Source organism: Agelaius tricolor, unplaced genomic scaffold (assembly GCF_023055355.1).
Source record: "Agelaius tricolor isolate 1412-34295 unplaced genomic scaffold, bAgeTri1.0.p SCAF_7, whole genome shotgun sequence".
Taxonomy (NCBI): domain Eukaryota; kingdom Metazoa; phylum Chordata; class Aves; order Passeriformes; family Icteridae; genus Agelaius; species Agelaius tricolor.
The window spans coordinates 47499217-47524383 of NW_027269267.1; positions in this window are offsets into that span (position 1 = coordinate 47499217).

Below are 25167 nucleotides of genomic sequence, written 5' to 3' on the forward strand. Positions count from 1 at the left end.
AAAGAACTGCAGGCTTCAGAGAGAAGTGCTTAGACCTCATGAGACAGCAAATAATTCCTTCCTGTCGCAATATGACACAAAAAGAATGGCACAAACTGAGATGTCCAAGGCAAAAAAAGCGTGTTTATTTCTGGACCTTGATATTTATCGAATTCCAAAAGTGACCATGGATTGGAGGATGAAATTGCCACCTCTCCAACCACACTGGTCAAACCAACAGTCCATCAATTCTCTCCTCCTCCAGAAAGGAATGCAAAACAATCATTATTGACTTGAAAAGTGCGTGAGAAACTCCATTACAAACATGTAAGCATCAGAAGGCTTAGAAGAACTTCAGAAGAACACCTTCCATTGGAATGCGAAGGACGACACCTTCCATTGGAATGCTCTTTGGGGCAAGCTCACCCAGGAAGGGCTTAAATGGCAATGTGTGTGAATAGGGTCAGTGAGCACCTGCCCAGCTTCCACTGCCCACCTTGCACAGGTGCTGGAAGCAGCTCCCCACACAGAGCACCTGCTGCTGTCTGGGGATGCCTGGCCCTTGGCTGCATCAAGCATTGTAGAGAAACCTTGGCATGCCTGACAATCAAGTGTTTGTGTTCCTGTTGATACACATACAAAAAGTAGGGGGTATTTTATTTCCTAAAGCTACATTTTTCCTCTGCTTTTCAAGCTTTAGTTTGAGCTGATTCTATAATATTGTCAACACTGTAGGATATAGGAAGAATCTATCAAATCCTGGCATTCTGAGATTGGCAGAAAACTGTGCATGTTATGTTAAAAATAAGTCAATAATACAGCCTTTCCTTTGCCTAATAAAACTAAACTATTTGCCAGTTCTTACCCTGCTGGAATTAGATGCTCAGGTTAAACTACATGCTGGACAAAAAAGGAATTAGAGTCTAAATTCCCTCGAAAAATCTCCTTACAATTTTTATCTGCTGTACTTCATGCTCTTCATGCATAGTCAAAAATCAATGAACGCAATTGCAATTATTTTCTTGTAAATATAGAATACAGACCACAGAGTTATAAAAGGAAAAGGGTTTCAATCCAAATGTCATGTTTCCTAGTTTAAGTTTTAATTCAGGACTCATTCCAACAGAAGCACCCAGGGGAAAAAATTCTTGCAAGAAAATGCAGTATAACATAGAATAAATGAAAAAGCTCCTGATCCCCTCAAGCAGCACCCAAGTTAGTACCTGTAGCAGTTGTCCTGATCTCTGTGGTTTAAGCTTTTAACTAACTAACTACATGGACTCTTTGGTGGACCAGGATGCATATGATTGGGATATGAATAAAAGAAATAATAAACAGAGATTGGCATATGGTTGATGGCACATGCATTGTATGATTTTTGTAATGCCATTTTTTAATGTATTTTAACATTCAAGAGCAGTAAAAACCTCAAAACAGAAATAGAATTGTCTCACTGGATTTGAAACTTTGGCTTTTAGTGAAGGTTCTCTTTTCTATTATTTTTTAGATTGCAGAAAGTATATTAAAAACCCTCACAACTGTATTCCTTAATTGTCATATGCACAATCAGCAATGTTTAAGTGGACCCTGTGGATTTTGGTCCAAAACCAAACCAATCAGTTACAAGGTATTTTTCTTTTCTGTTTGATGTTCTTTTGTAATATTTGCATAAATGTAACCATGCTGTCCATCTTTTAACTTTCACTCAATTAATTATGCTCCCAGCCCCCTGCTGATGGACAAAAATGAGGCTTCATCTGCAAATAGCTTCAGCAGTTTACAGCTTATTAAATGCCAAAATCTAATAAGACAGTTTGAGAATTCTCACGTCAGGCATTTCAACCTGCCAGTTTTAACACAAAACTCTTATTAAAAGGGAAAAAAGTGAACCCACTAACCCAAGAAGGGGGGAATGTGGGTGGGAGGAGGGAGAATGAGTTAGAGTAAGGGTATTGGGCAGGTAAGAGTCCCCTACAAATCATACAATTAGCATATGTGGCACAAAGTATGTTTTAATTGATTCCCCTAATAAGGAAGAACAGTGGTAAATATACCAGTTGACAACAAAATGGTTCCTACAAATTGCAAACATCTTTAGCCTACAGTATCCTCTTTTATAATCTTTATACAAGTCTGAACAAGCCCTGGAATAAGCAGATTACATAGTAAAGTATCCCTAAAGAGCAACTTTTCTATGACTCTTTTTGACAGGTTTTGGATTTTACATCAAGCATCTGGTGCTTTCATTTTTCAGTACATAGTGTTCTGGTATACTTTATACCATGCTGGTTTTATTCCTGACTTAAAACAGAAATAGACAAGCAGCATGGGATACAGAAAAATTGAAGTGTGCCATGCTCCAAGATAAATTCAATACATAGTTTTAAACTATAACCTTGACCAGATCACTTAACATGCTTGAACTTTAAGCACCCTCTTTAAAACTGGATATAATCAAGAGCTCATTGAAAAATAAATGTTATGCCTGAATGTCAGCTTCTCATCTTGAATAGATTATGAAAAGAGGGCTAACAAAAATTCTCTTCCATAATGCAAGTTACGTTTAATTGTTTCCATTTATTTTTGCTGTTAGCTTCTAAATATTTCTTTAGCTGGCCATTTAGTGATATAGATAAAAATTCCAGACTAAAAAGAGAAAAAAAGTGATAAATACAAATTTTAAATTTTGAAATGAATTATTAAATGTATTATTTCAGTTGCAGTTGTGACCAACATAATTTCAATTATTTCTTTTTTTTTTTTTTTTTTTTTGGTGATAGGGATTTGTAAGGATAATGGCCAAGCTGAAAGAAAAAGCTTTTTTTTTTTCCCTAAAAATACCTGACATATTATCTGGGTTATTGTGACATATTTTGTCGTGTTTGTTGTCTCAAGTTATAAACTAAAGTGACTGAGCTGAGTGTGACATGATGATTCATGACAGAAATGTCAGGAATTAAGATAAAGAAGTATAATTCATGTCCAGTCATATAGCAATTAACAGTTCTCTTATAAAATGTTTAGATTTTTCATGTTTAATGTAATGGAAAAAAAACCCACTGTGTAAAATGTTGTATCAGTTTCCCATATTAATATTATATTTAATTTCTGAAGGTTTATTTCAAAGTTTATACATTAATGACCCTATCATGTAGAAGTGTAGTGAAATTTGGTGATCTGTTTTAAGAGAAGAATTTCTCAACAAGCAGACACAACACTCAGGCAGTTCCACATGAAATTCCCCTCGTGCATCTGCTCTCCATACTCTGAATTTCCATTGTACTGGTGAGACAGCATCAGCCTTCTCCTTTGCATAAATAAATTCATCTTCAAGCAGATCCTTCTCACAGTCAGAATAAAGGGAACACATGAAATATGTTCTTGTTTTGCCTGATACTCTTGTTGCTAAACTTCCCCAAAGTGCTTAAAATACCAGAAAAGAAGAAATTATAAAAGATAATGGAGCATTTATCTTCCTTTATAATATATCAATATATATCCTTTATTATGTCTCAAAACTGATGTTTGTTTTGCTTTTGTTTGTTTGGGTTCTTTTTTGTTTTCCTTTGATTGTGTTGGTTCTGGTTGTTTTTGTCATTTGGATTTTTTTGTTAGATTCTTTCAGATGTAGTGATGGAAGCAAGTATGGAGGACATTTTTTAGACATAGCAATGGCCTTATAGCAGACCTGTAGGAGGGTAGCTGATAAGCACTGCTTCAAAACACTGTAGTAAAAAGGTACAGAAATAATTGTGGGAGAAACGGGCAAAAGAGATATTGAGTCTAACATGGCTGGTGGAATTGCTTCAGGCAGCACAGGATAAAAACTGGACCTAGGATGTAATCAAGAGTGACAAAAGAAGAGTGGGGGTGGTGGTAGTGGTACAGAAGGCTTAGGAGGAAAGATAAAGTGGTCATTTTCCTGACATCTGTGTCAACTCACAGATGGCCCATAGATGAAAATTATATTTTTCCACTTTCAAATTTCAGTAGTTTAGCATCATGGTGGAAAGTTTGCCCTGGAGATCAAAGTCTTGCCATCCATACTAGGTAGTGACATTGAGTTCTTCTGTGTGCATTCCACCCCTTCTCCTTTGGTATTGACATAGATGGACCACTTCTAGGCATGACATGGTAGGTTATGCTCTGCCAATCAGTGTGCCAATTAATGGCAGTTGCACAGATATGTTTTGTGAGATGAGTACTCCTGGAACTGATGAATGGCAGAAAATACTGGAGGGCAGCACTGGGAATATTAGTGGGTTTGACAAAGTGTAAAAATTAGGATTATCTTGAATGCTTGCTAACCTGTTTTAAAGAAATTTTAAAATAAGGTATTCTCTGATTAAATTGTTTTGTGTTATGAACAAAATTTCATTCAGAATAATAGTTGTGAATAAAATTCATTGAGGTTCATGAACAGAAATGAATATTCAAACACTAAAACACTTTCCAGTTGCCATATATTGATGCTATTTTGTAGCATAAATTATCATTTCATTTTTCCTACTTCTTCCTTGGATTTATGAGAGAATGTGTGTGCATTTTTCTGGCAATCCAAGTTCATATTAATTCTCTATTTTCCCCAGAATATTTTTATGCACTTTAAGCAAGGAGTCAGCTATTACAAGTATATTAGATTACAAGTATATTAGTTTATTAGATGTATTTGATTTTTTTTTGTTGCATCATTTTCCACTGCAGAACAAAATATGAACAATTTGTTTTAGCTTTGATAATTTTCTCCATCTGTAGTGAAAAATGTATCTTACATGTATTATTGGATGGAATCAGATAAAGTGAAATCTTTCATTTAATTGGAGAGAAAATAAAATAGAATTTAGTCCATAATGGGGGCTGTGGGGGGTAGGCGGGGTGTTGAATATTTCTTCATTATTTGAGGATCCTATAAGCTCTGGGATACAGAAAATTAATGCTACTAAAGAGAAATCTATTAATGTAAAAGAGATTTTTCTCCCTTGTATTTAAATCAGGTACAATACTATAGAATTACGTAAACCAGCAAAATGCTTCCACCTGTAGCATGAATGTAGCAAACTTGATCATTATTACAGAGGCAGCAAAGTTAAAACATATTAGAAGAGCAACACATGCTGTATTGCTATTAAAAGTTCCCCAACTGCTCTTTCTTCAGTGCTATGACTATAATATATTCAAAGAAGAAATATATGCTTCATTAGTTCTAGAGGTGTTAGCACTTGCTGCTTTATAGCCAGCAAGAAATAATAGATCATAAAAAACAAGAATGCTTAAAGGAATGAAAAACAGTAATCAAATAGATATGTTTATATATAAACACAAACCACAATAAGTTTGCATATACACCTGTTTTAAATATATGCATGTACACAGTTTAGGTAGAAAGCCTTCAGAGTGTTGATATGATTATTTTTAAATGTGCAGGTTTCGTGACAATGCTGAACATGCTAAGGATACAAGATGTAAACACATGCCAATTTTATATTTTAAACAACATAACTGATTCACTATTCTGTGAATGTAGTCTGGGATGGATGATAAAGAACTGAAACTGTTCAGACATTTATTATGCAGCACACTTTCAAAAAAGGGCAGCTTTCATTTATAAATCATTATAAACTCAGTACCTAACTGTAGTGAGGATAAAATATTTTGATTCTGCTCTTCTTGAGGCTGAAGAGCTAAGAACATATTCTTAATCACTAAAGGACAATATTTTCAGCAACTGTTAACATACAGAATAGTTAGCTGGATCCCCTAGAAATCTAGGCAGCCAGCATTTTTCCTTGTATTGCAAATCCAAATGAAAATTGTTTTCAGTTTGTAATTATAACCTTCTCAAGAAGGGGCCCCACTTGCAAAATAATGTAGACATACAAATATATTTTTGGTTCCACTCTGAGGTCAAACTGTGAGTGGTAATTCTGAACAAAAAAAAGAGGGAATGGGAGCAGGAGGGGAAAGAAGAGGATGAGAAAGAAAAAGCAAAGGTGAAATAAAGGTGAAAGCAAAGGTGAATACAGAGGAAGGAAAAGAAGGATCATAGAAAAGTGGTGGTAAAATTCAGGGAGAAGAAGGTGTGTGGGCCAAGTAAGGAGAAAGATGAAAAAATTATGAAGAGAGTGAGAAAAGCTTTTGGAAAGAGATTAACAAAAGGTGTCAAAAATCTGGACAAAACTCTTGAATACACCAAAGCAAATATTTCCTCTACCTGAGCTTTAGATGATGTAGTGAAGTAGGCGCATTTATGTGTGAGTCATCTGACCTGTGTCAGATTAGGTTCTTGAAAACACATATGTAAGGATGTACTTGTTACCATATCAGTTGTCTTTCTGAATCAACAGCTGTTCTGAAAGCCAGAGATTTTTCAACTTTACCACATAAGCAGCATTTTAAACTTGGACTTGTTAAATTGCTCACTGGAGACCTGGACTGAGGGTCTCAAAATACTCTTCATATATGTTTTTTTCTCTAAATCTCCACAAAAATAAGTTACAAATTTAATGCTTTTATTTAAGGCCTTTATTGAGTACTCCTATACTAAGAGTCATGAATGTGTAACACCCATCTGAAGACACTGCCTTCTCTGAAGGCCAATGACCATGCTTTAGTTCAAATTAATTCCTTCCAAATCTGCCGCCATTATCTTATCATAAATTATATACTAAAAATTCCTGACTTTGGACATGAGGGTATGCTTGAGATTTTTTCACAGAATCAAATAATCTTTGGATTTTTGTATCAACCACCAGTTTTGGCCATTTCAAAATCTCTCTTATCAATTTCTTCAGAAATGGACTTTGTTGGTGAATTTTGTACTATGTCTTATTCTGCTGATATTTAACTGGTTGAACACATGTAGTCTGAAACCAGCAGGTATATTAAGAGTCATGTTTTTACTCCCTCTTGCCTGTAGTATAACTTCAAACCATCTAAAAATTAGAGGAATGCAATTCATATCACCCAACTTCAGCTGTCTGAAAGTAAATCATAAGCGTAAACTAGTATCTCTGGATCCTCGGTGGAATCTACAGCTGGCAATTCAAAACGCCTGAAAGAAATATCTGAAATACTTGGATTTTCCCCTCTGGTGACACTCAGCTCTTTTTTATTGTAGTTTAAGAGTCAAATATAGACTATGGGATTTTGACACACATACTTGGGACTCAGTTTTTAGAAGTGAATCACATCCATAATTCTGTATCTACAAATACTGCTCAAATGATTTAAACTCACTTTGCCCAAATAAAGGGATCAGATGAGCTAGGAAGTGCATAAGCAGGCCCAATACAAAGCTGAAGGAATTATAATTTGGTTTCAGGTTAACATTAACATTTTTTCTCTCTTTATTCTTTCCAAACAGTCTTTTCTATTTTCTCTGATCTCCTTGCTTGCCTGTTACGTACTAAGATGGCTTCAGTGGTGTATGACAATTGCAGCTGTAAAAAAGCCTAGTGAAGCATGTGTGAATGCAAATAGTCATCTTAGTGACACTAATAATGGAATATAATGCTAGTGAAACCAAATATGTTTAACACATTTTTATAATATACTTTGATTTTACATATGTAAATTAAGGACAGTATGTATAATGAATGTATTGAACATTCACCTTTAAATTTTTTTCTTTTTTGTACTCAAAATGTTTCAGCTGCTGAAATCTGAAATAATGCTGCATGCTCAGTGTTCTATTAAGTTTTCAATAAAAGATTTCAACATAATATTAAAGGAAGAATGGGAGTAATGTAAAAACTGGTGTGGGGGGTTTATTATTTTCTTTTATTTCAGGGCCATTCTTTGACACATGTGGCTAAGAATAGGCAATATTTACATCTATTTTATTTTTCAGAAACACAATTCTTTGAATATTATTTTAATCAAATATTTCCCTAAAGTGATTTCAATGTAGAAAAATGGATCAAAAGGGGGCCCTGAAAGAGGAATCTTCCTGACCAGTTCAAATGGTGACAATTCACAGAGCTTGAACTGTACTCAGTGGCTGTTTTCATTGTTCTGTAACTGTTGTCTGTGTCCATGCAAAGTCAGAGAAGTGAACCTCTTGCATTCTTTCTAGAACATGCCACCAGGGAATAGTCCTATAGGTTTGATCAAACTTGTTTGAGCAGTATGCACAAGCAGTTTTCCTGTTATGAAGCAGCATCAGGATCCCCTAAAACAGGAGCTGCTTTATAAGATAGTCTTTTTTAGGTAGTTACACAACTAATTGAAATGTTAAACTTGAGCAAGCTCACTGAACTGAATAATAACAAACTAAAATTAGTGAAAGCATGCCTAGGGCAAAATGTAGCTTCTTACATATCTTTTAACTTCCAATTTGGCTTTTCTCTGAAAAGCATGAAGCCAAGAAAGTCCTAAAAAATCACATTTACAAGACTATGTAAAATGCAGACTTCTAAGACTGGTTTTCCACAGTGATGTTATTATTTTTCAACATCCCCTCCTGACATTTATTGCTGACTGGTTACTGAGTTGTCTGGGAATCTACAGCTGTATTGCTATGTGTTTGTAGAAAATCCCCCACTTTAAAACATACACACCTACACCCAGTAAGGGAACTGTTGTAGCAATAGCTTATAGATAGGTTAAGAAAAACAGAAAAAAGCATATGTCATAGGTAATTATCAGGCAATTAGAATTGTAAGTAGCTACTCTCAACTGCAGCTTCAAATACACTGATTTTATGTCTGTGTCTAAAGACTTAGTACAGATAGCTGATGATCAGGGGAAAACAAATGGAGAAATGTAAAAAAAGGAATGTTATAGCCAATAAACTAAATGGAAAATGGTTTTCCAGAATTTACAGCTGAACCTACAGCAGTGCCTAGGAAAGGACCAAAATGCAACTGGTTTACAGCATCCAGTGTATGTGGATTAAGATATGTCAGGGAAACTGAAGTCCAACGATTAACCTATAATAGTTTTTCATAATTTTTGTTTTTATCTAGTGACTTTCTAGTGCAGAATACACCCAGTGGCAGTGGTGGCTTTTAATCTCAGAGTTCCCATCTGGTAAGTTCAGGAATGCCTAGAAAATTGACCTCCACTAGAATATTGTGAGTTTGAGACATAGAGGCATAAAACAGCTTGAGTTGGAAGGAGCCCTTAAATGTCATTTAGTCCTTCAATGAGCAGGGTCATCTTCAACAAGATCAAGTTGCTCAGAGCCCCATCCAATCTGACCTTGGGTATTTCCAGAGATGAGACATCTGCCACCTTTCTGGACAACCTGCTCTGGTGATTTATAAGCTGTGTTTGGGAGACACTGAGTAGATTACTGAATATGGTCAAAATAAATGAATCCAACAATGTTAGAGGGAATTGAATAGGTCAAGGAAAACAGCCTAATTTTCTGCATAGGCTCAATAGGAGATGCCTGTGTAGCAAAGGAACAGGTTTAAACTGTCTATCTCCATGAATATCTGAAAGTGAAGAATCTGATTTAATCTGGTCTTCAAAATGGCATGTTATAGCCCAAACTGAAATCAAGTATTTGAAGTCAGAAAAATGATACATGTTTTTGCATGTGTTTTCAAGTCACATTGAATAATGCCTTTAACTTACATTACTGGTGGCCTTCAGTCTATCTACAGTACCAAATAGAAGGAGGAAAATCTAGTTATTTCTGAATATTTTGATGAATTTTACTAACAGATTTAAAGAAAGGTTATTTACTTATTAGTCATTGAAAGAGAAATCTGATTTTTCTAATTAGTGAACCATGAGATCAAAATGAGCAGTAGATGCAGCTGACTTTCTGCATCATTCTGTATTGATCATTTATTCATTGTTACAGCCATGTGCCAATATACATAAGCATATTTATACATATGCACAACTGTGATGCTTTTCTGCAGTGGAAAGCATCACAGTTGTGCATATGGGGCACTATGTGAAAGCATCAATCCTTTCTATGCAAAACAGAAAGCAGTGGACATGTATTCATAGAATGTTATTTTTGTGGTCAGTCTTTCTCCTTAAATGTTGTTTGCTCAAGTATGAAAATTCCTTTAGCTTCAATGCTATAGGAGCTTGTTTCATTCTTCAATTTAATCCTATGTTCACAGCAACATCAAAAGGTTTTATCCTGGGAGATTTTAAAGTTTTATTTTTCTAACCATTTGTTTGCCTATTGGTTAAGAGAAGTTAAATGTAAAATTACTATCTTTTAATTAGTAAAAAGTAATATCTCCGTGCTGGAGATGCAGGATGCCCTTATTCTACTTACTTTCATCAAAAATTGTAGTTATTCAAGAACACATAATTAGCTTGTTTTAATCTTATCGTTTTCAGAGGCATACTACAGTAATTGGCTTTCTTTCCTCTCCTTTTTAGTTAGAAGATTGCTAAAGGATCAATGGAGAATACATTTTTCTATTCTGCAGCATCAATTACAGTGACCCTGGGTGTAAATTTATTGATTTTTCTTATTAGAACATTATCACCAGTTATTCACAGCATGGTGTTTATTAATTAGTAAGGAAAATAAAGATTAATTTGTGAAAAATATTCCTTTTAAGTTCTGTACCTAGCACATTCATAGCTATATGAGATCTCCTAATTGTATTCTGCCTTCATGAACTAGCATGCAGTATTTCATTCCCTATTCTATTTGTTTTTTCTTGTCATCTTGAAAGAAAAGTTACAAAATTATGTCAGCTACAGTCCTGGGGTATAGAAATTGTCCATTTTGGCTATTGACCTGCAGAAGCTGAACAAGTCTCCTGCATTTTACGCTTATGATGGGTGCTTTATTCTGAGAGGAAATTAATTGCAGGGACTGAAACTCTAAAATCAAAAGCATATGTAAAAGAAAAAAGAAAAGAAAAGGAAAAAGAAGGAAAAAAAAGAAAAAAGGAAAGAAGAAAAGGAGAAGAGGAAACAGACACTTATGATCTCCTAGGCACAGCTCAGCATTACAGTTGTCCCTGCAGAAGGCATACCAGATACATAGAAAGAAACCAGCTTTTATTTAAGTCTTAGTAATCAGAATAATGCAGGGCTTAGGAATCACAGGAAAAAAATCAGTAGATTTTTTTTTTTTCATTGGTTTTTTCCCATGAATTTGATTCCTCCTATTCTTCTTCTTCTTCTTCTTCTTCTTTCTTTAATTATTTAAGGAGTTATTCCATCTAAGACCTGTATTCTGGCTTTGGATGGGGAATCTTCGCACCCCAGTTCATGACAGATTAGTTAGTAGGCAAATGAGAGTAGATGAAATATTTAAAAGAACATACAATAATACTATTTTCCCTGAGGAGTACATGACTAATAACACATTTAAGATGCATGAATAGTATTTCTATTAATGTTTAATACCTCATTTTAAGGGCCCTGCTAATTTAAGGCAATTTTATGTAACAAGACAGAATGTGTTCAGATTATTTATCAATTTATAACAATTAAAACAAAGAAATTATTTCTGGATTTAATAATAGAGCATAAAAATCTACTCAGTGGTCAGGTTTTGTGTTTCTATTTTAATGTATGGAAAGAACCATAATTTGCAAAGTGGAATTAAAAATATTTTAAGTAAGATACATAAAAAATCTAGATATCCAAGGATTTATTACTAATTACAATTTATTTTTTTTGGAGGGTAGAAATTTTATAACTATTAACATAAAAAGTATTTAGCAAGGCCTTTTTACAATGTGAATAATAATAATAATAATAATAATATTGTGAATAAATAATTTTAGTTAGTTAGAAAATAATGTTAGAAAAATCTAACATTTTCCACCATAGATACAATATCTTTCTGCAGTTTTCATTGAATAAAATTCCAGTACATACAGGACACAGAACATATAAGTATCAACAATATTTAATATAGAACAATAAATCTCTATTTAGTTGAATAATTGCATTTGAAACACAGTAAAAAGTAATTTTTATAAGTGAAAATAATGAAACTAAAATTCAGTCTTGAACCAGAAACATGGGGTGTTACATTCAGCAGCAACAAGGGACAATGCTGGAAAAAATTATTATTCCTAAGTAAATTATTATTCCTAAATACTGAGACAGTAATTCTGTCCTGAAGGCAGTGTATGGTATCAGCAGAACCTTCTGATGTAATCAAATTCCATCTATTATTGGACATGTTAACATTAGGGTTACAATTGTCTATGTATTTTCCACGTTGTATTTTGCTTGCCTTACTAATCAGAACGGGTTGCTTGTGCAGAGCTCTGAGAGTCATAGCTAGCCATACTCTATTACAATATCATTACCAACATTATTGATTCTTGAAGTGGATTTTTTATTCTTCTTTTCATTTAAATACATTATTATTATTGATGATTATATGAAAAGCAAAAGGCAGATGTTGATTTCCGACTGGCTTTATTCACGCAAGGTAGTCAGCAGAATTAACATTAAAATCTCCATTAACCTTAGCAGTATAAATATTGATGGTTTCATAGAATTTAGTGATAGATGTTGATTCACAAAGCACAAGTTTGTTTTTATAAAACACTCATGTAGAAACACTATGGTATTGCAACCTTCATCACTAATCATAGAATCATAGATTCATTAAGGTTGGAAAAGACCTCCAAGATCATAGAGTCCACCCTTTGACCAAAACTACCACTCCATCTAAACCGCAGTACTCAGTGCTGTGTCCAGACATTTCTTGAACACCTCCAGAGATGGTGACTTAACCACCTCTCTGAGCAGCCCATTCCAATGCTTAGTCATGTCTTCTGTGAAGAAATTATTCCTGATGTCCAACCTGAATCTCCCCTGGTGCATCTTAAGATTCTGTTTTCATCCTGTCACTGCTTGCCTGGGAGCAGAGACCAACCCGCACAGGGCTCCAGCCTCCTTTCAGGTAGCTATAGGGAGCGATATGTTTACCCCTGAGTGCCATCTTCTCCAGAAAAAACAACGCCAGCTCTCTCAGCTGTTCCTCATATGACTTGTTCTCCAGACCCTTCACCAAGTTTATTCCTTCTCTGGACACTCTCCAGGACCTCAGTGTCCTTCTTGTAGTGAGGGGCCCAGGACTGGACACAGCACCTGAGATGTGGCCTCACGAGTGCCAAATACAGCAGGACAATCCTTGCCCTGGTCCTGCTGGCCACACTATTGTTGATACAGGCCAGGATGCCATTGGCCCTCTTGGCCACCTGTGCACATTGATGGCTCATATTCAGCTGCTGTAGACCAGCACCCCCAAATTCTTTTCTGCCAAACATTTTCCAGCCACTCTGCCCCCCGTCTGTAATACTTCATGAGGTTGTTGTTACCCAAGGGCAGAACCTGGCACTTGGCCTTATTGAACCTCATACTCTTGGTCTTGGCCCATCAATCCAGCATGTCCAGTTCCCTCTGCAGAGCCTTCCTGCCCTCCACAGATCAACATTCTCAGGTGGTGTCATCTGCAAATTTACTGAGGATACACTCGATTCCACCTACCAAATGATCAATAAAGATTTTAAACAAGACCAGTCCCTGTGTTGAGGCCTGGGGAACACCCTGAATGGTCAGGGGCCAGCTGGATGTAACTCTTTGCACTATCCCTCTCTGTGCCTGGCCATGCAGCCAGTGAGCACATAGCTGAATGTTTTAAAAAGGTGAAATTACCTCAAATATAATGGGTAGTCAAATCCTCTCTGAACAAGGTAATTGAAAAGAGTGAAGATCAGAGAAATAGGTTAAAAATACCAATGTACATGTATTCTTGCCTCAGTTAAGAAAGACGAATTTAATGACTTTATAAATCATGAGGACTATTCCAATCCTACATCACTGGTTGACATATTTTAGAGAAAACAGTTTCTAAGCCAACATTAATTCAGTAGTGCTAATGAAGCCTTTAATCCACTTCTCTGTCTTCATTTAGAAATAGCCTTGCATTTTAAATTCTTATTTTAAGTCTAGAAAACAATATATTCATAATGTATTTTAAATTCTTCCTGATCAGTACTCTATCTGGAGCTATTACATCAATCTATTTATTAGGAAAAAAGCTCTAGAAATATTATTTTATGAACAGCAGATAAAAAACATAGAATAAATGATAAGTGGAATCTCACTGTAATATTTGCAGAGATTACATGTTTCAAATTTATAATATCAAAAAAACTTTATTTCAAGTAAGAATAGAAAGATTTTAAAGTTATTATAAATACAAAAGTCCTCTGAAGAATCTTCTCACTGATATTAAAGACTTATGAGAATATCTTCAGAATTGCTTCAAATTGGATTCAAAGACAATAAAAATGGAAGAAAAGGAGTTTTAAATTTTTTTAACTCTGAAGTCTTATATACTTACTCTTATATAAAAGCAAAAGCATCACTAATATTAAGAGGATACCTACTAAAAATTAAAAATAAAACTTATTCTTCTTCCTGAGCAAAGATGGATACTACGATGCCTCAGTATTTGGTAGAATATACAATGGTTTCAAAACACTGTGATTCAGAATTATCAAGTTTGTAGTAATTTGGTAACTTTACCAAACTTACAAGCTTCTAGAAAAAAACCAAGTGCCTAAGAATACATGCAGATATTGAATATATTGCTCTTCCTTCTTTACAAATGACATGAAGATCTCTTTAAAGGGCAGGAAAATAAGAAAACAGGATATATGAGAAAAGATACTTCACTTGATCACTGTCCTTGGAAATATAGATGTAATATTTTACTGTTTCATGTGCAGTAAGTGATTGCAATTAATGTTTTCCTAAAGATGACTGCAGTGTAGATTACACTTAAAAGCACACAGAACTTCTCAACAGTTTCATCTAGCTCGAAATTAGGAAGCTCATAAAATCAATGACCATAAACTAAAAATACAGATAGTCTGCAAAAAGAGGTAATAAAAATCACACAGAAAAAGTCAATAAAATTGGACAGTTTTGAAGAGAGTATTCTTGTTGAAAAATCAGTTGAATTATTGAAGTATTTTATACTCTTTCCCACTCACAAATTGAAGTATTTTAAGTCAAATCCCACTGAATATAAGAAGGTTAGGCATCCTGTATGGTAGAAGGGGAGACAAGTAAATTTGCAATGAATCATTTTGTGGACAAAGTAATATATATAATTATGATGATTTTCACCTACTGAGCCTCCATCTGAGGATGGAAGATTACTATACAAATAATGAAAAAATTGTTAGACGTACATAGACACTTAAGTCATTATTGTCAGCTACAATAAGGGGTTTAAATACCTATGAGAATCTCAGGTGAAGTGGTAAGCTCTGATCAGATCTAGGAAAAAAGCCCTCAGAAACGGAATTGTTCTGATATTACTTACACTGATTTGTATTTCAGAAAAACTAATGTGTTCATCTGACAGCATTTTTCACCTTCCTAAATAAATTTTCCCTGAGGTGCCACAACCTAGACCAGCCTCCAAATTAAAGTAGGACTACCACCCACACCCACCAGCCTGGCTGGCTCTGAGGGTGGGGATGCCAGAACAGCTGTAGGTAACATCTGCACAGACTTCATTGGGAAACTTCCCAGCCAGTTGGGCCTTTGGCCAAAATTCCTGCTCTGACTGCACAATGGGACTACTTTGTCCCTGGGATTCCAACATATTTTCCTTTGAAATCAATTAACCCTCCTCACTGTCTTTCTCCTCCCTGTTCTTTTTAAACTCAGAGATGTAGCCCTGTGCTTATCTTCCCATCTTTCCTCCGAAGAGGACAGAGATCAGAGAGATCAGCGAACAGCCAGCCCAGCCCTGGTTGCTGTCTCTGAGTTATCTCAGTCACATATTCTATGTGGGCCAAAAAGAACAGTACCCCTGTTTTGTCCCTCTGTAACTGAGAAGTTTGAGAAGTTGTCACCCACAGGACATTGAGACTTTCAGGACACAAGTGTATGCTGCTCTCTGAGAGCTAGTGCAGGTCAGGCACTGTTCAGAACAGTGGCTTTAGATATTTTGCTGCTGGGGTTTAGAAAGTAAGAGAATTTCACAGTGAGGATGTCAACCATTTCAAACAGCCAAAAAATTAATGCTTTTGGGCAGTTATTAATTGGAACAAATTACTAAGCTATTGTGGTTCTAGAGCAAGTAGTGATGATTTTCAAACAACAGTAATGCCATTCAAAAGTTTAAAATTTTTGCAAATTTCTTTCTCTCCTGAAATGCTTCTAATGAAGGGTTGATACATATATTCTCTCTAAAGGATTAAATTGGCACTTAGACAAGAAAAATGTTTTCAGCTAAACTGAATTCCTAGAAAAGCAATTCTATATAACAATAGGTACTATTTTTACTGATGCCACCAAATTTTGTAAAATGGAAAAGGCCAAGGTCTCTACCATTGAGCTTAGTGATCATTTTGCAGATTTAAGCATAAATCTAGGAAATGCACCAGATTTGTAATTTTATAAAATGTTATGATTTAAATAACTAAAAAAAAATCTATTAATATGATGCTAGTGCCTAAACCTCTTGTCAAAAACATTCAAGTGTATCTCCTCCCAGGGAAAATATTATCCCTGGACTGTTGCCAAGGTCAGTTCCAGTTTGGATTATCTACTGTACATGGCCTGTAATTCACCATAGACTTGTGCAGGGGTTGCTCTCACATGCACATTAGCTTGTTCAGAAAAGGATGATTGCTCTTGAATCAATGGTCTTTGTCCTCAGTGTGTGCTTCCAACAGGACACATATTGTGATTGAGAATTACTATTTGTTGAATTTTTCAGTCAGTATTGATTAATAATTATTATTATGTAGAAAAAAAATATTTAAAATGTACTGTCTGGAAATACAGGTATCTGGAAAACTGTGAGCAAATAAGAAAGTTTGGGGAAGGAGAAATACAGACAACCTTTTTTCATACTTCAGATTCAGGACCAAGAACTTTATATGAATGATTTCTGCTAGTAGAAAAAGAGTGCTTGCCACTTGGGTTTTCCTGTTCACATTCAAATCCAAGTGTGGTTGGATGAAACAGAGTAACAAGGGGGACATTTTCCTAAGTTTGTGATTAAGCATTAGGTTACAGAAGCACTGTTTTCTTTCTCTGGAATCATCCTCTATAACAACTACAGACTATGCAAGGTCAAGTCGGATAAGGGTTTTTTTTGGACTCCAACAGATGGGGGGTTCAGCGGCATTAAGATGCAAACAGCTCTCTGCAGTCCTTAAAAAGTTACCCTAAGTCTAAACCATGGCACACATGACAATGTTTTCTGTTTGATTTAACTCCACCTGAATGAGTTTTTTGCACAGAAACAATTATCTATGTTACCTATGCCAGGGTAGGTCTTTGTGTGAAAGCCACATTAAGACCTGAAGAGAAGTGTACTGGACTTTAAAAAGTAAAAGATGATTTAGAAGAAATTACATGGATGTCGCATTGAAAGGTCATTCTCTGATCTTTAAAAATGATTGAAAGGCACTCTGGGATTTACACAGGTAACATTCCTGTTTAGTTTATCCTGTAAAAAATAACTTTGTCATTTAAGAAGATGGCATGAAGAGAGAGTGAGATGATCTCTATGTAAATGATTTTTTAGTAATACTTTTTTAAATGAGAAGTAAATGAGTTTAGGTGAGTTGTTTGTAGCTTGGTTTCCTTTTCACATTTTGTTAATCACACCATCAATAATAACAAAACAGACATTATGATTTTAGAGCAGAAATTGCTGTGTGCAAAATATTGCTCAGCTAAATTCCTGCTCTTCTGACAGAAGTAATGCCCTCAGCTGGCAGGGATACTGACCAGAAAAATTTTTAAAATGGATTGCTTTGCTTTGTAGGAAGTGGAGAATCTTTCCTTATTTTCTTGCCAAAAAAATAGTTTCTAAGAATCTTCATTTTGCCATCCTTTGAGTCTATTCAGACCTTGCATAAATGGAAAAATAGGAGTTAGGTTAATGTAATGAATAAACTGAAGGTAATCACTGAATTAATGAGGTAGTTGCAAATTAATTAGCTCACTAGAGTTAGACCACTTAAACCAGGTCTGAATTTAGCCTATCTTGTTTAAATAAATCTTAGAAATAAATTAAATTCAAAGGAAAGAAACAAACCAAATAACTCTAATAAATAAATAAACATACTAAATAAAGAACTTTGATGGTACTAGATATCTATGGCAAGGACCACATGTTTCCTTAATTGTTATCTTCTTGCCATTTATGTTTAAAGGTTTGGGGTCTTTTAATTAACCTAATTTATTTTCAGTCTCTGTACTCTACACACTATCATTTCCAGAATGAATCTGCTTGGATTGATCCAGGGCATCTCTGAACTTAGCTAAAGCACTCATTTGAAAAACAGGAGAGCAAAAATTTGTCTTTTACTCACTCAAAATATTCCTTTTAACAAACCAAAACAAATGTTTAAAGTAGGATATGTTCATTCCCTCAGAGGGAAATAACATAAAAAAGGACCGCAGAAACTAAGGCACAAAAGAGGAAAACAATTTATGAATACATGCAACAGCTTTTCCTTCTCCAAGAAAATTTCATAATATTTAAATGTGCCTCTCAGCATTAGCAGTAGACTAATTCCATTATCATAATTTATTAACCAGATCTTTTGTTCTACGTAGTAATACACTGTGTTTCCATGCTGTGTATTTTTTATCCTGTGACCTAATTTGCGTAAAAGGAAACTCTTATAACTCCCTTGTTGTAATGAATAAAATGTTAATGAAGAACTACAGAGAAATCCCCTTTGCATTAGTTCCTTATTCCCAGGAACATCATCATAAATTTGTTTGCCTGGTTCTGACAATGGTAGTGATGTTCAAGCTGTGGAGAAGCAATAGTTACACTAAATGGTTCTGATGGAAAAGTTAAAGATATTCAAGGCACTGTCATCAGGGATGGACTATTGGAATTTATCTTTTGGAAGATGAATCTGATGGATTTGGCCAAAATCCAGGGTTTTTTTAAAACATTTGTTATCTGCATTGATAACTGCACTAGGAGATGCCTTTTCAGAAAATGTAAATTAAAAAAATTAGTTGCGTAAAAAGACTTTTTCTTTAATACATGAAAAACTGCAGATTAGTTCACTTTGCCACTGCATATTGGTTATATTATTCAGTAATTTCTGGCAATGATAGCATGGTAAAAGTATTAAAGTATTAAAGTTAAACAATAGAAATCATTATGTGTTTGTAGTGATTATAAAACACTTGTTAATAACAATAATATTTGCTTCATTAGAAATTGCCAGGTTTTATTAGCCTTTACAGACTTTAAGACTAGATGAAATGTGAAATCATATAGGATGATAGTATTTGTAATTGTATTCCACTTAAATATTTTTTTTCAACTTTTATTGAGAAACAAAATATACATTAGCTATAAACTTTATTCCGATTACTTTGTCAATATTAATACAGAACTTTGAAAGTATGTATGTTCATTATGAATTGTATTAATTTATGGTCTCACTGTCTGACACTTCTGGATTTGCTTCAGACAGGTCTTTGGAACGGAGGCATACTTCAGTCCTGAGGCACTCATATCCTTAAATGTCAGATAATTTGTCACTTACCCTTCCCTGTAGATTAGCAAACTCATTTTAGCACTAAAGGGTTCTTTGTTTACAAAGATCTAACTTACAGGTCATCTCACTTGCATGGCTGATATAATTATAAAAATACGTGTGCAATTGTCTAAACACATTCTATTTTTTTAAAATTTATTTTTAAATAAATACTCCTTAACTTTTTCCAAGATGGAGAATTATGGCCATTAAGTTAACAGTTCAGACATGTAAAAACTTCTGTGAGAAAAATTGTGTATAAACCTCTATCTGTTGTTTTATGGTACTATTTCATGTTCTTGGTTTTGGTGTTAGATGAGAAGTACTTCGAACATAATAAGCACAATAAGTGACAAAATGGATCAGCTTGTAGGCAGCTGTTTGCCTGCCTCTGTTCTTCCCAATACAGCATGACTTCAGTGGGTCATGCATTTGCTTACTCAGCACAAGTGACTGGTCCTGTGCTTCTAAAATAGCTGTGTTGACACTGTCTTCAGGAAAAATGGTAGGGAGTTTTCAATTTTTAGTCTTTAACCCTTTCTTCATGAATCTCTGTTTTTTTAATGCCAGAGTCAATAAATACACAACACATCAGACTTTTAAAATTAAAATATATTTGAAATTTATAATGTATCAAACAGTAAATAAGCATATTTTTTTTATAGAGTCATGAACTTTAACTGTATATGCTTATTGAAGCAAATTATATTCCATGCCTTCTGCCAAATTCTTTCTTCAGATTGGAATCACAGTATAAAAAGTATAAAGTATAAAAATTAGGTGGGTCACAACCCCAGCTGTCAAGTAAGCACCATGCAATCACTTACTTGCTCCCTCCCACCCTGGTGAGGATTATGGTCAGAAAGAAAAGGTAAAACTGGTGGATTAAAACAAGGGTTTAATTTCATTTAATATAAACAAGAAAATTAATAATAATATTAATGATAATAATAGAAATAATAGCAAATAAAATAGTAGTAGTAATGATAAGGAGAAGGAGAGACAGCAGGAAACCCCAAGAGAAATGAGCAATACACAATAAAATTGTACACCATCCAGTGACCTGCCCTTCCCAGCCCTTCCCCAAACAGGAATCAGCACCTCCTAGTCAATTCTCCCCAGTTTATGTACTGGGCATGTCCTTCAGGGTGGAATATCTCTTTGTGCAGTTCAGGTCAGTTGTCTTGGTTGTGCTTTGCCAGGTGCTCTTGTGCACCACCTCACTTGCAGAGCATGAGATATTGAAAAGACCTTGAGTTAAAGGAAACACTGCTGAGCAACAGCCAAAACATCATAAGGATATTAGCTTTAGTCTCTGACTTATTCCAAATAACAACAGCACTGTAGCAGCTATGAAGAATATAAACTGTGTCCCAGACAAAACCAGTATGAAATGCTGCATGAAAATCTGTACAATTTCATCTGCCTGTGAAATCCAAACACTCTTCTTGATTTTTATCTTTTCTGAACTAACCTGTTAAAAACCTGTGTTGTGTCAAGAAAAGTGTTCATCACACTATCAAAGGAGAAGAGATATCATACCCAAAACCTGTTTGTCAAGTCATACCACTCCTCCCATAGCTGCTTAGGTATCCCCTTAATAAAAGTGCTTAGATTGTTTGGACTGATATGTTAGAAAAAGAATTCAGATTCCTAGCTGGCGATTTACACTGGAGTCAGCAAATTTGTAAAATGACGCTCCAAATGTAAAAATTGAATGAGCAAGAATCGCAATCCTAAGGCCTTAACTAACCTTTATTTTCTTTTTGTCACATGAAAAACCACAGCACTTTGAAAAAAACTTAAAAAGTCTTCTGGGTTTCCTCTTGTGCTTTGGTTTATACCTTGTTGAGTTTGAGAGCACAACATCTTGAGCTCAGCCCATATTTCTTCTTGCTATGTCCTAGATTCTGCACAGGTGTTTGGCATCTGCAAAGGGGAGCAGCAATTTCTACTTTCTTTATGATACAGAATAACAGAGGCAAGTCAAATTTTTATCAGTAATTTCTTATAGGAATATTCACTTGGACCTGGGGAGTTAAAGAAGCAATTAACTTCCTTATTTGGAAGGTTCAGACCTTTACCTTATGCCTCCTTGGACACTGCCCTTTGTCCAGGCTGCTCTGGAATAGCTGACAGTTTGCCTGAGAAGATCAAGGGAAAAATTAATTTTTAACAAAATGTGAGGGGTAAAGCAATCTAAGAGGCAGGAAGGGTAGAGTTTGTGTTGTGATCCAGTTTTTAAAATCTGCAATGGTGTTGAAGTTGCAGATTAATATGAAGACTAAACAATCACTTTTTTTTTTTTTTTTTTTTTTTTTTTACTATCCATATTATTTCAGGTTTGTTTAAGAGAGAAAGCATGAGAGAGAGCATAGAAATTTGAGTTCTGATCTTGCTGGGATCAGTTGGGCAGGAGGAAATTCAGATTGTACATCAGGAAAATGTTCTTCACTGAGCAGGTGGTTGGCCACCAGAACAGCCTCCACAAGGAAGTGGTCATGGCACCAAGCCTGACAGAGTTCAAAGTGTCTGAATGATGCTTTCAGTCATATGGTTTAATTTCACATAGCCATGGGAGGAGCAGGGAGTTGCACTTGATCCTTGCAGTTCCCTTCCAAATCAAGTACTCTGTGATTCTGTGATGCAGCCAAAAACGTAATAAAAAATTAATAGAACTTTAGTTGGGTTAATGTTTTTGTCATTTAATAACTGATGCGACAACATGGAATAATTCAGTAGTTACTTTATTTATTTAAAAAAAAAAATCCATTTGTTAATATTCTTCATTTGAATTTGCTAGAATAAACCTTTCATAATCTGGACCTTCAGTTCCTATTTTTACTGGTTTGAGTACTGCCTGTATACTTTACAGAGATAGAAATGTACCAACTAGTTCTAGGAAAAATAAATATGAAAAAAAAATTATTACAGCATAAGTTTTAATTAACAACTTGAAACTACAGATAGAGGAATTTTGTGGGGTGCTTATGATTTTTTAATCTTTTCTGAACTGACAAGCCAGATCCCTTCCAACACAAATCATTCTATTATTCTATGAAACCTATTTATAAATTGATGCAACTTTTTCTGAAAATCATTTGGTGCTTTTTTTCTATCTGCCACTATTGGAAGACTGTATCACTTCTGTTGGTTAGAAGTCTTTACCTAGCTTTCAGAATGGCTTTGTGTGGTGAATTGATCCTGCTTGCACACTAGGTAACCACCAAGTCACTCTATCACTCCCCCTCCTCAGCTAGACAGGGGAAAGAAAAATGTAGTTTAATGACTTGTGGGTAGTACCAAAACATTGCCAGGCTAACTCAATACATCCTGTTTAAAATCATGCATATAATCAGTTATTCTTGAGGCAATAAGAAGCTTTATCATAAACAATTTCTTTCCTCTCATTTTTGTGTCCACTTCCATTTTCCTTCAAATGTGAAATTAACATATATTTTTCTGTAGTATTTTCTTATAGTAGGTTTTAGCTAGAACAATAATAATTCAAAATATTGTTTTCAAAGAAAGTGAACTAAACAAGTATTCCAGAAGAATACTCACTTGTATGATATATGAATAAATTTTCCTTCATCTTCATTGGAAAATTTTCCTTGGCGCATTCTGAGCTTATATAATGCACTTAGATCTCAGTGGCTGTATGTCCAGCATTAAAAATATCTCCTTCAAGAAATAAGCCCTTATGCCCAGACTAAGGGTTCAGGGCTAATCTATTCTTTACTGGATTTTGCATGCTCACACTGAAATCCCTTTAACCCAGTATGTGTCTTTATTATTTCCTTGTTTGAGTGTGGGGTGGTGGTGTGCATTTTTTCATCCCAAGACACCTGGGTATTATGGTTATGTGATTGTCAACAAGATTAATGCTTTCAAGAGGAATATTGAAGACATACCACATGCCTCAAGAACTGATATGAAGGTGCATGGAGGGCTTGATAGTGTCAATGTGACAGAAAGGAGAAGCATGTATAATATAGGATGAACTAAACTCAGTGATCTTATTCTGTAACAGCTCCAGAGAGCATGCTGTGGAACAAAATGAAAATATCTTAGTTCTTCATTGTCCAGACTCTCTTCCCTTTTTGAGAAAACCTAAGTATTTTATGCCAAGCCATACATCATGTATTTTCTGATGTAGGTGAGCTTTATCATCTGATGAACTTACTGCTTATGGAAGTAATTCTTGCTATTAGTCTCTAAGTACTTTGAAATCTTCCATTCCATTTCTATTACTCCAATCTGATCTGTTATTATTTCCTGCCATATAATAATCTGATCCTATATGGGCAATATCTCCCAGCTTTATACTATTGGCACAATTCATTAGGAAGCTCAGTTTATATAGCAATGAAATGCATGTGAAAGTACATGTCAGCCTGTCTGCAGCCTGGTATTTTAAAAGCTCACCCTATCTCATCACAGGAAGGATGCTCTGTTTCACTGCCATTTCAAATACCTTGCTGACTCCTGTAGTATTTCTGGTTTGAAAGTGTAACAAAGCCTCATGGGGAAATTTAGTGTGCTGGATTGCATCCAGGTAGATTTGGCACAGTTACACACGCGCCATCGACATTATCAGTTAATCCTTTACCTCCACACTGCACATCACTGCCACTTCTCTAAGATGAGGTAATGTATTTGTCTTTGCAGCATAATTAACTTTAAGTTCTAACTCATGTTCTCTGCAAAGTGACCACATTTTCTGGTTTCTTGTGTTTTATTATGCAATGTTGGGTATTTTTGTTTTTTTTTCCAAAGGTTTAATTTAGCTTGTCTTTTAGAAATTCTTTTTATCCTTTTATGTCTTACTCTCTGAAATGTTTCATTCTTAGTAACCTGTTCTGTTTTCTGTTCTGCATAAGGAGCCATTAAATTTCCTTTTATAGATGGTTTATTATCTGGTTATATCTAAAAGACTTCACTATAATCTTTTTCTCATGGTTTGGAGCCATGTTCACCTTTAAGTGTTTTGCTGTTATGCCCAGCTGATGATAGTCCTACAAGGTTTTCTATTTTTCAGTTTTGGAGGTGAGACTATAAATTACAGTTCTACATTTATTCAGCCTTCTAATTTAGGTAAAACTAATACCTGATAAATATGAATACAAGATTTTAGGGCTAGGTTCTCTGTAATGTCCTTTCTAACTGTTAAAAGAAGTTTAAAATAGTATCAGTGTCTGTTGGTTTAGTGATTATTTACTGAAGAAACATTGGTTATCATCTCCAGATTATCTGAATCTGTCATTCTCTTAGCACGAATTTGAGTTCTCTCTTCAGGATTTCACTGTTCATTATACCATTAGCATTTACTCCTACCTCAATACCTTTATTACTCCCTGATATGGACACAGCAGATTTTTGATAAGTGTCTCAGTTCTGCTGAATATTTCACCAACTTTTTGGTTTCACTGTAGTCAAGATGGTTCTGCAGCATCAATTTTGTTGCAATACTGTGTAAATAACAAGTTTAGGAAAGATAATAAAATGCATGTGAGCTTGAAGGCTGAAATTTATTATGTTTTGTCTTTATAAATTTTATTTCTCTATCTGAAAATGTATGTAGTCTTCTAGTTGTCATGTTCAATTTTTATTATTATGCCACTCTTTTACTAAATTTTTATCTAAAAATAAAAGAAAATAAGCTTCCTCATCCAGAAAGCTTTAC